The 16,794-nt window shown below is 36.9% G+C and overlaps 1 non-coding gene across 1 annotated transcript; it reads left to right on the forward strand.

Annotated features, from left to right (window-relative positions):
* The first annotated feature begins 421 nt into the window (after positions 1–421).
* On the forward strand, positions 422–524 carry LOC124986053 (small nucleolar RNA U13). Its single transcript, XR_007108961.1, has one exon. It is a non-coding gene; the product is annotated as a small nucleolar RNA U13 (small nucleolar RNA).
* Positions 525–16,794: the final 16,270 nt, after the last annotated feature.

Raw genomic sequence — 16,794 nt, forward strand, 5'->3', positions numbered from 1 at the left:
CCTAATCAGTGAATTAATCACCTGATGGGATTAATTGAATAGTAATTGAAGATAGGTAGAGTGTGGCTGGAGGAGGTGGGGCATTGGGGGGCCTGGCTTTGGTGTAAATATTTATATCTAGTAAGTGGAGTCTCTCTTTCTCTGCTTTCTGATCATCATATGAGCTGCTTCCCTCCATCATACTCTTCCTTCATGATGTTCTATGTCACCACAAGCCTTGAGGAATGGAGCCAGCTGTCTATGGGCTGAGACCTCTGAAACTGTGAACCTCAACTAAACTTTTCGTCCTCTAAGTTGTGCTGGTCAGGTCTTTTAGTCACAGTGGTGAAAAATTTGATTAAAACAGTATGGCTGCATAGATTTTTTTTTTTTACATTACAGGAGTCATTCTATACAACCAACTTTTAAATGATTATTCCAGATGCTTTTGTGGTTCATAGGTGTGATGGTTGGTTTTTCTCACTACTGTGGGACATGTGTCTCCATCAAACTAGCTATGATGTCAGCACGCTATCTAATTGACATTTTTAAAAGATCAAATAAATAAGAAAACAATTTTTCCAATGATCAATTCTCTGATTTTATTACTTTTTAAAAAATTATTTTTTAACTTATTTAGGTGCTGGGGATCAAACTCAGGGTCTCACACTTGCTAGGTAAATGTTCCACACTGAGCACATCCCCAGACCTGTTCTCTGGTATTAAAAAATAGTAATAATAGCTAATACCCATGTGGCACTTGCCATGAGCTTGATGGAATTCTAGAGTTCTACATATATTAACTCATTAAAGCCTCACAGCACTTCTGTGATACTTTTCATCCTCATTTTATAGAGGAAGATAATGAGACACTTATTGACTGTGTTACTCAGAATTATATTCATCTTGATACTTGAAAAAATGATAATGAGTATATGAACTTGGGTTTGAACTATGCAGTCTTGTTCCTAAATCTGAACTTCTCATCCTGAGTCTATGTTATTCCACACTATTTATTTACAAAGTTTGAAACCATGGAAGCCAATCTCCTAGCTGATGCTCACATTCTGGAATTTATTCCCTTGTGAAGTCTATGTGACTGATGGGACACTGCAGAAATCGCAGCGTGTGTCACCTGAGGCTAGGTCAGGAAAAGCTTTGCAGCTTCCCCTTTAGTCTTATGGGCAGTGCTTGCTCCGGGGAGGATGTTCAAGCACAGCTGTGGAAAGGACCTGGCTTGCTGTCATCTGAGTGAGACTCACTGAGAGTAGATCCTTCAGACCCAGTTAATCCTTCAATTATTGCAGCCCCAGTTGACAGCTGACTGAGCCAAAGGAGAAATCTCAAACAAGAACTATGTAGTTAAGTTATCACAAAGTTCTGACCCACAGAAATGCTGAGGGAAAGAAAGGTTTTATTAATTGTTGATGCTACTAAATTTAGGGCAACTTGATACTCAGTGCTGAATTTGGATATGGAATGCCTCCCAAAGTTCCATGTGTTAAAGGTTTGGTTCCCAGCCTGTGGCTCTACTGGGAGGTGGTGGAACCTGTAAGAGGTGGGGACTAGTGGAAGGAAGTTAGGTCATTGGGGGTGTGCCCTTGAAGGGAATGGTGGTCCCCAGCTCTTCTTCTCTCTCTTTTTGTTTTCTGGCCATGAGATGAGTAGAGTTTTGCTCCACCAGACACTCCTTACCATGATGGGCCTTGCCACAGGCCCAAAAGCAATGGGATCCACCAACCAAGGCCTAACGCCTCCAAAAATATGAGCCAAAATAGACCTTCCTCTTTGTAAGTCACTTTATCATGGGCGTTTGTTCATGTTAATGGAAAGCTAACATACATGGCAATTAGATAATGAATACAGAAATACTCAGACAAGTGTGAGGAAAAACAACGACTCCAAACTGTATGATTCCAAAATAAATCCATTATGACTTGGATATAACCCCTTCTTTTAATGCTTAAACATACTTAAACTAAATGTATATAATTAAAAAAAAAAAAAAAAAAAAAAAAAACAAAACCCGGGATCATACTGTAAGTTCATTCTTGTATACTGGCATTTTCCCAGTATACAAGAATGTATAAATAAATGTATAAATAAATTGTAGATAACTTATCCATGCTATTAGAAAGGTTTTCAGAAACTTCAGAAACAAATGTAGTGGTTTTATACTCTACCGAATGGATGATCCACCACTGAGCCATATTTTTGAAGATTTAAATTATTTCTACTTTTCTGCTTTTGTAAACATTACCACCATAGATGTCTTTGAAAGACACAGTACAGTTAATGGTTTGGCGCATAGGCTTTGAATTCACTGTTGTGTATGCAAATTCTAGTACGCAAATTGTGTTCCTCCTTAGTTCTGCAACTTTGAGCAAGTTCCCTGATCTCTGTCTTGTTTTCCTCATTAGTAAAATAAGGACTGTGGCACCCTTGCACGCACTTACTTTTCTTTTTATCATGGTAAAATATATGCAACATACAATTTGTCATTTGAACCATTTTTAAGTGTACAATGCAGTGACATTAAGTACCTTTACATTGATGTGTAGCCATCACCACCATTCACACCCAGAACTTTTGCATCATCTCAAATTGAAACAGTGTACACATTGAACATGAACTCCCCATTCCCTCCTCTACCCTGCTCCTAGAAACCACCATTCTACCTTCTGTCACTATGGGTTTGACAATTCTAGGTACAGTATTTATCCTTTCATGTCTGACTGATTTCATCTACTAGGGTGTCATACCTCTTTAAAACTGAACAATATTCTATCATCTGTGGGTACCACATTTTGCTTATTCATTCATCCAACAATGGAAATTCAGGTTGTTTCCACCTTTTGGTTTTCTTTTTTAATAATAGCCATCCTGATTAATGTACAGTAGCATCTCATTGTAGTTTTGATTTTAATTTCCCTGATGGTTAGTGGTGTTGGTATCTTTTTTATATACTTAGAGCCATTTGTATATCTTTGAAAAGAGTCTATTCAAGACATCTCTCAACCATCACCTCTGTCTTGAAACTCCTGTCTGCCCTCTCTTCAAATGCTAGTTCTATTTCTCTGGTTAAGTCTTCTGAACTCTTTTGCTGGCTCTGCCAAACTTCCGCCCCATTTCAGTAGAGTTCCTTATAGTTAGGTCTTGACTCTTCTTGTACTAATTTTGCACATGCCACCTATTTGGACAATCTCATGGTTGGTATAAGGTTTAAGGAACTGATTATCAATGAAGAAATCAAATATCTCATTAATACATTATAGAAAAAGAATAAAATGAAACAAAGAGGTACAACTCAAAATCCAATAGAAGAAGAGAAACAGGATATGGAGAACTATTCTGATAATCCAAAGACATCATGACAGGCAAAACCTGTCTAGGGAAGTGACATCAAGAGGGATCAACAGGGGTTTCAAGATGGCGGACTAGAGGGCGGCTGCATTTCATGTTGCTCCAGGACTCAAGATTCAAAAGAGGAGATAGTGAGAGACTTGGGACCAACTCAAAGCCACCGGGTGAGTATCTCCCATTGGGGAGGCGTCCCGGATGGGGCGGTAACCCCGGAACACAGGGAACTTTGTGAAGTAGAGTTGCTTGGCGAGACGCCCCTCCCCCCACAGGAGCGGTAAACACGGACAGCGGGGAACTTTGCAGAGGAGGCCGCGCAGCACACCGCTTGGTTTTGGAGCAATCTGCCGGGGCTCCAGCAGCTGCCAGAGAAAGAGTTGGGCGGCGAGCTATTTGGACTCAGCAACCGCCTGAACAACGGGGAGGGGGCTGTCCTGAGGGGGTGGAGGTGCACAGTGAGTTGCTTGGTCTCCAAGCGCCCACACAGAACACCTGGTGGCTCCCTGGAGGAAGAGACGAGCGGCGGGTCACTGGGGCTTGGAGCATATGTACGAGGCTCCAAGTGACTGCTCAGAGGAGGGGTCCCATAGCCAGGCGATTAGGTGCAAAGCACGGTCCGGTCCGGGGACCTAGGCACCTTTTCTTGAAAGAGCTACACAGAGACAAGCTGAGGGGCGGAGCGAAGGTTCCAGGACTGCGGGCAGCTTCTCTGAGGAGGGGCTACCTAAGGAGACTCGTCTGCTAAGGGCAGGGCTCCCAGGCCCAGGAGGTAGGTCCAGGCCCCTGGGAACGTTACCTGGGAAGGCTGCCCTGCCCAGGCGGTAGTTGTGGACTGAGGGGAACCTCTAGGAGGGGAACTGACCAGCGAGACCTCCCCACTGGGTGAGTCTTCCCCGCCGGGTGAGGTTTTCCCACAAGGACGGTAAAACCAGAGACACGGGCCCAAACAGGCCTTGCCTCAGCCCGCAGCCTAGTTCCCCTTTAGATGACCATTGGTCAACAAATAGAGGCACCTCTGCCCACTAGCAGGGAATGTACCCCACCTGAAGACCACCACCCCTAGAGAGGCATCTTCCTTGGGGAGCACCACATTATCAACTTCCTCCAAGACTTCAGGCTACTGAAGGATAAGAGGGGATACACTAGCAATCTTCAGGGACATTATAAGTCAATAGAGGAAATCTGCAACATCTCAGCAGTCCACTGATACCTGAATGACATGAGAAAACAAGGGAAGAAAATGCCTCAAACAAATCTGGATGTTACATCAATAAAATCCAATGACAGCATGGCAGAAGAAATGTCAGAAAGGGAGTTCAGAATGTACATAATTAACATGATAAGGGAAGCAAACGATGAAATGAAAGAGCAAATGCAGGCATTGAATGATAGCACCAATCGACAGTTAAAAGAGCAAATACAGGAAGCAAAAGACCATTTCAATAAAGAGTTAGAGATATTAAAAAAAAAAAACAGAAATCCTTGAAATGAAGGAAACAATAAACCAAATTAAGAACTCCATAGAAAGCACAACCAATAGGATAGAACACCTGGAAGACAGAACCTCAGATATTGAAGACAAAATATTTAACCTCGAAAACAAAGTCGAAAAAACAGAGAAGATGGTAAGAAATCATGAACAGAATCTGCAAGAACTATGGGATATCATGAAAAGGCCAAATTTGAGAATTATTGGGATTGAGGAAGGCTTAGAGAAACAAACCAAAAGAATGAACAACCTATTCAATGAGATAATTTCAGAAAATTTCCCAAATCTGAAGAATGAAATGGAAAATCAAGTTCAAGAGGCTTATAGGACTCCAAATACACAAAATTACAACAGACCCACACCAAGGCACATTATAATGAAAATACCTAACATACAAAATAAAGACAGAATCTTAAAGGCTGTGAGAGAAAAGAACCAAATTACATTCAGGGGGAAACCAATACGGATATCAGCAGATTTTTCAAACCAGACCTTAAAAGCTAGAAGGGCCTGGAATAACATTTTTCAAGCCCTAAAAGAAAATGGATGCCAACCAAGAATCCTATACCCAGCAAAACTTACCTTCAGATTTGACGACGAAATAAAATCCTTCCATGATAAACAAAAGCTAAAAGAATATACAAAAAGAAAGCCAGCATTACAGAACATTCTCAGCAAAATATTCCATGAAGAAGAGATGAAAAACAAAGAAGCAAATCAGCAAAGGGAGGAGCTATCCTAAAGGAACTCTCAAATAAAGAGGAACCAAGTTGTGTCAAAAATAAACAAATAAATGAATAAAATGAGTCAAATGACCGGGAATACAAATCATATCTCAATAATAACCCTGAATATTAATGGCCTGAATTCATCAATCAAAAGACATAGACTGGCAGATTGGATAAAAAAGAAAGATCCAACAATATGTTGCCTGCAAGAGACTCATCTCTTAGAAAGAGATACCCAAAGACTAAAGGTGAAAGGATGGGAAAAAACTTACCATGCACACGGACACAGCAAAAAAGCTGGGGTATCCATCCTCATTTCAGATAAAGTGGACTTCAAGCCAAAGTTAGTCAGAAGGGATAAAGAAGGACATTTCATACTGCTTAAGGGAACCATAAATCAGCAAGACATAACAATCATAAATATCTATTCCCCAAACAGTGGCTCACCCATGTATGTCAAACAAATCCTTCTCAATCTCAGAAACCAAATAGACCACAATACAATAATACTAGGTGATTTTAACACGCTTCTCTCACCATTGGACAGATCTTCCAAACAAAAATTGAACAAAGAAACCATAGATCTCAATAACACAATCAATAATTTAGACTTAACAGACATTTATAGAATATACCATCCAACGAAGAGTGAATACACTTTCTTCTCAGCAGCACATGGATCCTTCTCTAAAATAGACCATATATTATGCCACAAAGCTAATGTTAGCAAATACAAGAAGATAGAGACACTTCCTTGTATTTTATCAGATCATAATGGATTGAAATTAGAAATGAATGAAAGAGTAAAAAACAGAAATTACTCCAACACCTGGACATTAAACAATATGCTATTATATGATGAATGGATAACAGAAGATATTAGGAAGGAAATTAAAAAATTCTTAGAGGTAAATGAGAACAAAGAAACATCATATCAAAATCTCTGGGACACTATGAAAGCAGTACTTAGAGGAAAATTTATTTCATGGAGCACATTCAATAAAAGAAGCAAAACTCAACAAATAAACGACCTAACACTACAGCTCAAAGCCCTAGAAAAAGAAGAACAGACCAACACCAAAAGTAGTAGAAGACAGGAAATAGTTAAACTCAGAGCTGAAATCAATGAAATTGAAACAAAAGAAACAATACAAAATAAATAGTTGACAAAATAAATAGTTGGTTCTTCGAAAAAATAAACAAAATTGATAAACCTTTAGCCACACTAACAAAGAGAAGACGAGAGAGAACCCAAATCACCAAAATTCGAAATGAACAAGGAAATATCACAACAGACACGATTAAAATACAAAACATAATTAGAAGCTATTTTGAAAATCTATACTCCAACAAAATAGAAAATTTCGAAGATATCAACAAGTTTCTAGAGACATATGAATTGCCTAAACTAAACGAGGAGGACATACACAATTTAAATAGACCAATTTCAAGTAATGAAATAGAAGAAGTCATCAAAAGCTTACCAACAAAGAAAAGTCCAGGACCTGATGGTTTCTCAGCCGAGTTCTACAAAACCTTTAAAGAAGAGCTCATTCCAATACTTTTCAAAGTATTCCATGAAATAGAAGAGGAGGGAACCCTCCCAAACTCATTCTACGAAGCCAATATCACCCTGATACCTAAACCAGACAGAGACACATCGAGGAAAGAACATTTCAGACCAATATCCTTAATGAACATCGACGCAAAAATTCTGAACAAAATTTTAGCAAATCGCATACAAAAACATATTAAAGATAGTGCACCTTGATCAAGTGGGTTTCATCCCAGGGATGCAAGGTTGGTTCAACATTTGGAAATCAATAAATGTAATTCACCATATCAACAGACTTAAAGTCAAGAATCACATGATTATTTCGATAGATGCAGAAAAAGCATTTGATAAAATACAGCACCCTTCATGCTCAAAACACTAGAAAAAATAGGGATAGTGGGAACGTTCCTTAACATTGTAAAGGCCATCTATGCTAAGCCCATGGCTAATATCATTCTTAATGGTGAAAAACTGAAAGCATTCCCCCTAAAATCTGGAACAAGGCAGGGATGCCCTCTCTCACCACTACTATTCAATATCATCCTTGAAACTCTAGCCAGAGCAATTAGACAGACCAAAGAAATTAAAGGGATACGAATTGGAAAAGAAGAACTCAAACTATCCCTATTTGCTGATGATATGATTATATACTTAGAGGAACCAGGAAATTCCACCAGAAAACTCTTAGAACTCATAAGTGAATTTAGTAAAGTAGCGGGATATAAGATCAATGCTCATAAATCTAATGCATTTTTATACATAAGTGATGAATCTTCAGAAAGAGAAGTTAGAAAAACTACCCCATTCACAATAGCCTTTAAAAAAATAAAATACTTGGGAATCAATCTCACAAAAGAGGTGAAAGACCTCTACAATGAGAACTACAGAACACTAAAGAGAGAAATTAAAGAACACCTTAGAAGATGGAAAGATCTCCCATGTTCCTGGATAGGCAGAATTAATATTGTCAAAATGGCCATACTACCAAAAGTGCTATACAGATTCAATGCAATTCCAATTAAAATCCCAACGATGTACCTTACAGAAATAGAACAAGCAATCATGAAATTCATCTGGAAGAATAAGAAACCCAGAATTGACCAGAGACCCTGCATCTTATAGAAGAAAAAGTAGGTACAAATCTTCAACTTGTTGGCTTAGGATCAGACTTCCTTAACAGGACTCCCATAGCACAAGAAATAAAAGCAAGAATCAACAACTGGGATAGATTCAAACTAAAAAGCTTTCTCTCAGCAAAGGAAACTATCAGAAATGTGAAGAGAGAGCCTACAGAGTGGGAGAATATTTTTGCCAACCATACCTCAGATAGAGCGCTAATTTCCAGAATCTATAAAGAACTCAAAAAACTCTACACGAAGAATACAAATAATCCAATCAACAAATGGGCTAAGGAAATGAACAGACACTTCACAGAAGAAGATGTACAAGTAATCAACAGATATATGAAAAAATGTTCAACATCTCTAGTAATAAGAGAAATGCAAATCAAAACTACCCTAAGATTTCATCTCACCCCAATTAGAATGGCGATTATCAAGAACACAAGCAACAATAGGTGTTGGCGAGGATGTGGTGAAAAAGGAACACTCATACATTGCTGGTGGGGTTGCAAATTAGTGCAGTCACTCTGGAAAGCAGTGTGGAGATTCCTCAGAAAGCTTGGAATGGAAACACCATTTGACCCAGCTATCCCACTCCTTGGTCTATACCCAAAGGACTTAAAATCAGCATACTACAGAGATATAGCCACATCAATGTTCATTGCTGCTCAATTCACCATAGCCAGATTGTGGAACCAACCTAGATGCCCTTCAGTTGATGAATGGATAAAGAAACTGTGGCATATTTATACAATGGAATATTACTCCGCAATGAAGAATGATAAAATTATGGCATTTGTAGGCAAATGGTCGAAATTGGAGAATATCATGCTAAGTGAGATAAGCCAATCTCAAAAAACTAAAGGACGAATGATCTCGCTGATAAGCGGATGAGGACATATAATGGGGGTGGGAGGGGTTAGCATTAGGTTTAGGGTTAGGTTTAGAGTTAGGCTAAGGAGAGCGGTAAGAATGAAGGAAAGAAGGACTGTATAAAGGGAAAAGGGTGGGAGGGGTGGGGGGGAAGGGAAAAAAAAGAAACATCATTACCCTATGTAAACGTAAAAAAAAAAACAGTATGACATTTTCAGGAACTCTCAAATATATTAAATATTATATTTCTGAATTACACTTGTCAATGACGTTTTTGACTGATTAATTGAATACAATTATTTGGTGATTTCATAGATGTAATTGGGGAATATTAAAGAAAAGTGGATGAGGGGAAAAAAAAAAAAAAAAAAAAAAAAAAAAAGAAACCCAGAATTGCTAAAGCAATCCTTCGCAGGAAAAATGAAGCAGGGGGTATTGCAATACCGAACTTCAACTGTACTACAAAGCAATAGTAACAAAAACGGCATGGTATTGGTACCAAAATAGACAGGTAGATCAATGGTACAGAATAGAGGACACGGACACAAACCCAAATAAATATAATTTTCTCATACTAGACAAAGAGGCCAAAAATATGCAATGGAGAAAAGATAGCCTCTTCAACAAATGGTGCTGGGAAAATTGGAAATCCATATGCAACAGAATGAAACTAAACCCTTATCTCTCACCGTGCACGAAACTAAACTCAAAATGGATTAAGGACCTCGGAATCAGACCAGAGACCCTACATCTTATAGAAGAAAAAGTAAGTCCAGATCTTCAACATGTCGGCTTAGGACCAGACTTCCTCAACAGGACTCCCATAGCACAAGAAATAAAAGCAAGAATCAACAACTGGGATAGATACAAACTAAAAAGCTTTCTCTCAGCAAAGGAAACTATCAGCAATGCGAAGAAAGAGCCTACAGAGTGGGAGAAAATCTTTGCCAATCATACTTCAGATAGAGCACTAATCTCCAGAATCTATAAAGAACTCAAAAAACTCAACACCAAGACTACAAATAACCCAATCAACAAATGGTCTAAGGAAATGAACAGACACTTCACAGAAGAAGACCTACAAGCAATCAACAAACATATGGAAAAATGTTCAACATCTCTAGTAATAAGAGAAATGCAAATCAAAACCACCCTAAGATTCCATCTCACCCCAATCAGAATGGCGATTATCAAGAATACAAGCAACAACAGGTGTTGACGAGGATGTGGGGAAAAAGGTACACTCATACATTGCTGGTGGGGCTGCAAATTAGTGCAACCACTCTGGAAGTCAGTATGGAGATTCCTTAGAAAACTTGGAATGGAACTACCATTTGACCCAGCTATCCCACTCCTTGGCCTATACCCAAAGGACTTACAATCAGCATACTACAGAGATACAGCCACATCAATGTTCATTGCTGCTCAATTCACCATAGCCAGATTGTGGAACCAACCTAGATGCCCTTCAGTTGATGAATGGATAAAGAAACTGTGGCATATACATACAATGGAATATTACTCAGCCATAAAGAATGATAAAATTATGGCATTTGCAGGCAAATGGATGAAATTGGAGAATATCATGCTAAGTGAGATAAGCCAATCTCAAAAAACCAAAGGAAGAATGATCTCGCTGAAAAGTGGATGATGATACATAATGGGGCGTGGGAGGGGTTAGTTTTTAGGGTTAGAGTGAGGGTTAGGGAGGGGGGCAAGAATGGGGGAAGGAAGGACTGTATAGAGGGAAAAGAGGGATGGGAGGGGTGGGGGGAAGGGGAATAATAACAGAATGAATCAACCAACATCATACTATGTAAATTTATGATTACACAAATGGTATGCCTTTACTCTATGTACAAACAGAGAAACAACATGTATCCCATTTGTTTACAATAAAAAAAAAAAGAGGGATCAACAGAAAGAACAGGAAGACATTGGACTTAAGCACAAATATCTCAATGATCACATTGAAGTTAAGTGGACTAAATGTTTAAATTAAAAGGGCCTATCATGTTGGATGAAAACAGTCAGATTAAACTTTTTTTTTAATCCTGGGGATTGAACCCAAGGGTACTTTACCACTAAGCTACAGCCCTTTTACTTTTTTATTTTCAGGTAGAGTCTCCCTAAGTTGCTGAGGCTGGTCTCAAACTTGCAATCCTCCTGCCTCAGTGTCTCGAGTCACTGGGATTTCAGGCACACTTATAAGAGACATATTTTAAGTATAGAAACTGAAGCAGATTAAAGCAAATTTAAATCAAAAGATATACCATAAGAACACCAATCATAGGAAACATGGAGTGTCTATATTAATATTAGTTGAAGTAGACCTTGAGACAAAGAATTGTACAAACATGTCATGCCATCATGATAAATGGGAAAAATCATCAAGAAGATTAATATAATATAATATAATATAATATAATATATAATATAATATAACATAATAGGGGGGTCCCTCAGTGGCATAATACTTACCTAGCCTGTGTGATGCCCTGAGTTTGATTCCAAGCACTGCAAAAAACAAAAACAACAAACAAAAGAACGCATAATAATCCTAAATATATTTGAACCTAGAATTGCAAAATTTATGAGTCAAAATCTAACAGGGAAATATACTAAAGGAGAAAAAACAAATGCAGAATTACAGTCAGGATTTTGACATGCTTCTCTTGATAATTGATTTAAGCCTTATATAGAAAATTCAGGAAAGATAGAGAAGATCTGAATAACATTACCTACCAACTTAATTAAAATTGATTTAGCTTTCCGGGTACACGTTCTTAGGTACTCAGGGAGCATTCACAAAGACTAACTACATATTGAGACAAAAACCAAGTCAATTTAAGTCAAATGCTTTGACACCATATAGAGTCAATCTTCTATATGATATAAATGGAACCTGTTCCCTGCTCACAATAAGTTAAAGGACCACCAATAAGATAAATTAAATAAAAACAATACTTGGGAAGAAACTTACATTCTTATAAGGAACCCAGTAGTTGAAGAGTAAATCACAGAGGAAATAAGAACATAATTTAATTTAAAAATGATGACATTCAAATAAATAACAGTTAATTACAATATTAGAATTTATGATATGCAGCAATAATCATTCTTTGAAGGAAATATACATTTTTAAAGATTTTAAGTAGAAAATCAGTGACCCAACCATTTCTCCTCTAAACCTTCTTGCATTGTCTCAACATGAGTTTTGGGGAGACACCTCTCATTCAAATCATAGCATCAATGGTAATAGTTGGAGACTAAAATAACCCAGTTTCAATAATGGACATAAAACAACTAGACAGAAGATCAACACAATAAATGCAGAATACACATTCTTTTTAAGTGTGGATGGAGCATGTTCCAGTAGAGACCATTTTAGTTCATTAAAGAAGTTTCAATACATTTAAAAGAACTGAAGTCATATGAAATACGTTCTTCGACCATAATGAAATGAGACTAGAAATCAATAGCAGAAACAGAAAAAATTTGGACAGTTTACAAATATGTGGGAATTCAACACATTCTAAAAGAGCCAATGGGTCAAAAATGATGGCACCAGGGAAATTAGAAAGTACTTTAAGATTAAAAAAGGTAAAAACCCAACATACCAAAATACATGGGATGTAGCTAAAGCAATGCTCAGAGGGAAGTTTATTTCAGTAAATGCCTACGTTAAAAAAAATAACTTTACACTTTAAGAACCTAGAAAGAAAAGAAAGGAAGAAAATTATAAAGATGAGAATGAAAGTGAATGAAATAGAGAAGCAAAAGATAAACTCAACAACATCAAAAGTTTGTTCTTTGAAAAGTTACCAAAATGTACAAATGTTTAGCTAGACTGAGGAAGAAATGAAAACATTGACATTATTGACCTTTCAGACAAAAGAAACAATATATATATGTATATTATATATATATATATATATTTATAATGGAATAGTAGGAAAAAATGTGTGCCGACAAACAAGATAATATAGATGAAATGGATAAATTTGCAGAAAGGTACTAACTACTAAAACTGATTCAAAAGGAAACAGAAAATCTAAATGTACCTATAATAAGTGGAGAAATTGAATAAATAATAGAGATCACATAAAGAAAACCCCAGATGGCTATATGGGTGAATTCTACAAAATATTTTAAGAAAAATTAACACTAATTCTTCATAAACTCTCCCAAAAATAGAAGGGGCAGAGGATTCCATACATGTTCTATGAAATCAGCATTATCTGGATATCAGAACCAGACAAATACATTATAAGAAATTAAACCTCCAGATCAAAATCCTCTTTAAATATAGATACAAAAAAATCCTCAACAAATATTAGCAAACAAAATCCTACAACATATAAAACACATTGTACACCCTGACAAAACAGGTTTTATCCCAGGAATGCAATATTGATTTAATGTAGGAAAATCAATCACTTAGTCAATAGACTAAATGACAAAAACCATAAAAACATCTTAATAGCTGCAAAAAAGGCATTTGACAAAATACATTACCATTCCTGACAAACACCTGACAAACAAATAGAAGGAAAGCTCCTTAATTTAATAAAGGGCATCCATGAAAACCCAGAGTTAATATTGTACCTAATGGTGAAATATTAAATGCTTTCCCCCAACATCAGTAGCAAAACAAGAATATCTGCTCTGGTCACTTCTAGTAAACATTGTATAACATTTCAAGCAAGGCCCATTGGGCCAGGAACAGAAACAAAATTCATCCAGATTGGAAAGAAAGAAGTAAAACTGTCTCTATTCACAGGTAACACAATCTTTTAAACAGAATAACCCAAAGAATCCACAGCAAGGGCTGGGAATGTAGCTCAGTGTTAGAGTGCTTGCCTAATGTGCACAAAGCTCTGGGTTTGATCCTCAGCACTGAAAAAACAAAAACAAACCACAACAAAACTATTTGAGTTAACAAGTGAGTTCAGCAAGGTTGCAAATATATGATCAATATACAAAAAACAGTTGCATTTCTAGACACTAACAACAAAAATTCTAAAAATGAAATTAAGAAAATATTGGCGCTTGTGATAGCATCAAAAATAATGAAATTCTTAGGAAAAAAATTTTACCAAGGAAACCTAAGTCTTGTACCTGAAGATTGAAAGAAAATAAAGATGATCTAAATAAATAGAAAGACATTCTCTATTCAAAGACTGAAAGACTTAATAATACTCCCTAAGGTCATCTATGGATTCAATGAGATGTCCCCATGAAAAATCCCGTTGTCTTTTGTTTTTATTTTTGTTTGAGGTAAAGAGAGATACACAAATAATCAAAGGTATGTGAAAAGATGCTCAACATCATCGGTCACTGAGGAAATCAAAATAGCAACAAAATGCTAATTCACATCTACTAGAATGACTATTATTTATGACAAAAAAGAAAATAACAAGTGTTGGATATCATGTGAAGGAAATGAATCCTTACACATTACCATGTGGCATGCAAAATGGTGCAACATTTGGAAATTTCTAACATAGTTAAAAACTGGGTCAACATACGACCCAGCAATTTCACTCCTAGGTATATATCCAAGAGATTTGAAAACATGTTCACACATAAGCTGGTACACAAATGGCCATAGCAGCATAACTTATAAAAGCCAAAAAGTGGATATAGTCCACCATTTATCAATTAGTGGGTAGATCAACACAAGTGATGTATCATATAAAGAATTATTCTTAAGCCACACAATGAATAAAATATTAGTACATGCTGCAATATGGATTAGTCTGCAAGACATGAAAGAAACCCAACACAAAAGGCTACCCATTGGAGGTTTCCATTGATGTGAAATGTCCAAAATAGGCAAATCCATAGGGACAGAAAGTAGATCAGAGGACACCAAGAACCTGGAGGAGGGGGGAATGAAGAATAACTATAAGTAAATACAGGGGCTTTTGAAGAATGATAAAAATGTCCTGGAATGGTAGTGGTGACCGACTATACCATCTTGTGCAAAATCGTTAGTAACTCATTGAATTGTATACTTTAAAATGGTGAGTATGACAGGACGTGAACTATGCCTTAAAAAACAGATGTAGTAACATGATGCATTTTCTCATTCATTAAGTGTGATGCTGTTTTGATGTTTACACTGACTGGGTTATAGGCCCAACAATTTGATCAAACACTAATCTAGGTTTACTGCAAAGGCATTTTTTAGATGTGATTGGAGTTCATCATCAGTTGACCTTTTTTTTTTTTTTTTTTGGCTGTGCTGGGGATTGGTCCCAGGGCTGCACGCACACCGGACAAGTGCTCTATCATGAGCTACATCCCCAGCTTGTCGGTTTGTTGACTTTAAGTAAGGGAGATGATGCCAGGTGATCTGAGAAAGGTGTTTCCATGGGTTGAAAGACCTTCAGTACAGAGCTTTGGCTTCCCTAAGGAGGAAATTCCACCTGTGCACAGCAGCTGCAGCTCATGCCCAGGAGTTCCAAACTGTCCTTACCATGGACTGCCTCTCAGAGCTGCTGAGCCCCACAGGCACATATTCTTGACCTTAAATGCAATTCCCTGAATAAATCCCTTAACATGTCTCCTACTGGCTCGACTTCTCTAATTCAATCCCGAAAAATGTATACTAATATCAAAATCAGATTGTGATCTTACCAAAAATAAATAGATAATATGACAGACCTATAGCGATTGTAAACATAAACATGAAAATTCTTGGGGAAACAGTAGTACAAATTAAGCAATAGATAAAAGGATAACAACTGGGTTTTATCCCAGGAATGAACACTTGGTTTATCATTCTAAGCCCAATTAATACAATTTCCCTCATTAATGAAAGAGAAAGAGGGAGAGAGGGAGAGAGAGAGAGAGGGCTGTAGACAAAATTCAGCACCTACATAATATTTTTAAAAATACATGGACTGCGTGTGGTGGCACACACCTATAATCTCAGCAACTCAGGAGGCCAATGCAGGAGAATCACAAGTTCAAAGCCAACCTGAGCAATTTAGCAAGGCCCAAAGCAATTTAGCAAGACCTGCCTCAAAATAATAATTTTAAAAAGGGTCTGGGAATGTAGCTTGGTGGCTAAGTGCCCTTGAGTTCAATCCCTGGTGCCAAATAAACTGAACTAAAATAATAAAATAAAAATAAAGACACATATTCTCACAAACTAGGAATAGGAAGAACTTCTTCAATCCAATAAAAAGGCATCCATGAAAACTTGGTGTTTGTCATCATATTAATGGTACAAAATGGAATTTTTTTCCCTAAGATAAAGATTAAGATGAGGATTTATGCTCTATTATTTCTATTCAATATTTTACTAAAGGAACTAAATAGTGCATTAAGAGAAAGCATAAGAGTGGGAAAAAAGAACACTTTCCTTTTCATGACTGCTTAAAGGAAAAAAAATCCCAAGAACTCTACCAAAAAATTTATTCAAACCATAAGCAAAGTTAACACACAAAATTTAAATGCTTTTATATAGTAACAATACATAGTTGGAAACTAAAATTTAATAAAACAACACTATGATTTACAATTGCATCAAAAACAAAAATAAAATTTTAAAGTATGTTCAAGACTTCTACACTGATAGGTACATATATTCCTGAGAGAACTTGAAGATCTAAATGAATTTAAAAGTATGCCAGGTTCATGAATACAATACAATATTGTCAAAAAGTCATTTGAGCT

Source organism: Sciurus carolinensis, chromosome 5 (genome assembly GCF_902686445.1).
Source record: "Sciurus carolinensis chromosome 5, mSciCar1.2, whole genome shotgun sequence".
Lineage (NCBI taxonomy): Eukaryota > Metazoa > Chordata > Mammalia > Rodentia > Sciuridae > Sciurus > Sciurus carolinensis.